Source organism: Eptatretus burgeri, unplaced genomic scaffold (genome assembly GCF_056783735.1).
Source record: "Eptatretus burgeri isolate ZD-2024b unplaced genomic scaffold, Ebu_testis_v1 Ebu_testis_scaffold_3195, whole genome shotgun sequence".
Classification (NCBI taxonomy): domain Eukaryota; kingdom Metazoa; phylum Chordata; class Myxini; order Myxiniformes; family Myxinidae; genus Eptatretus; species Eptatretus burgeri.
In genome coordinates, this window is record NW_028225133.1 from 30001 (window position 1) to 30391 (window position 391).

The following is a 391-nucleotide window of genomic DNA, read 5'->3' on the forward strand; positions in this document are numbered from 1 at the left end:
GACAGTGTCTGGTAGGGGGTGGGAAAGGGGCCCCTTGGTCGCACTATCTCAGCGCGGGGGGAAACAGGAGGGGGTTGCTGATGCTCGGGGTATAGAGGATTCTTATTGTCCCGCGACGAGCGTCTCCACCTCGGCCAGGTCGCGCTGTCGGCCTCCCTGGGTGCAGCTCCCTGCACGACGCGAGCACCCCCTCGTCTGCCCTCGCCGCCTCTCCACAGCTCCGTCCCCTCCGCTCCGACTCCAACGCACACGACGACCAGCTCCTTCTTGCCAACTCCACCACCCGCGAAGTCTGAACTCTCTGTTCTATCTCGACTCTACTACTCACTGGACTGACGAACACGGTCGCTTATATCAGCCCCGTGGCTTCGCCCTCTCATCTTTGACCCCC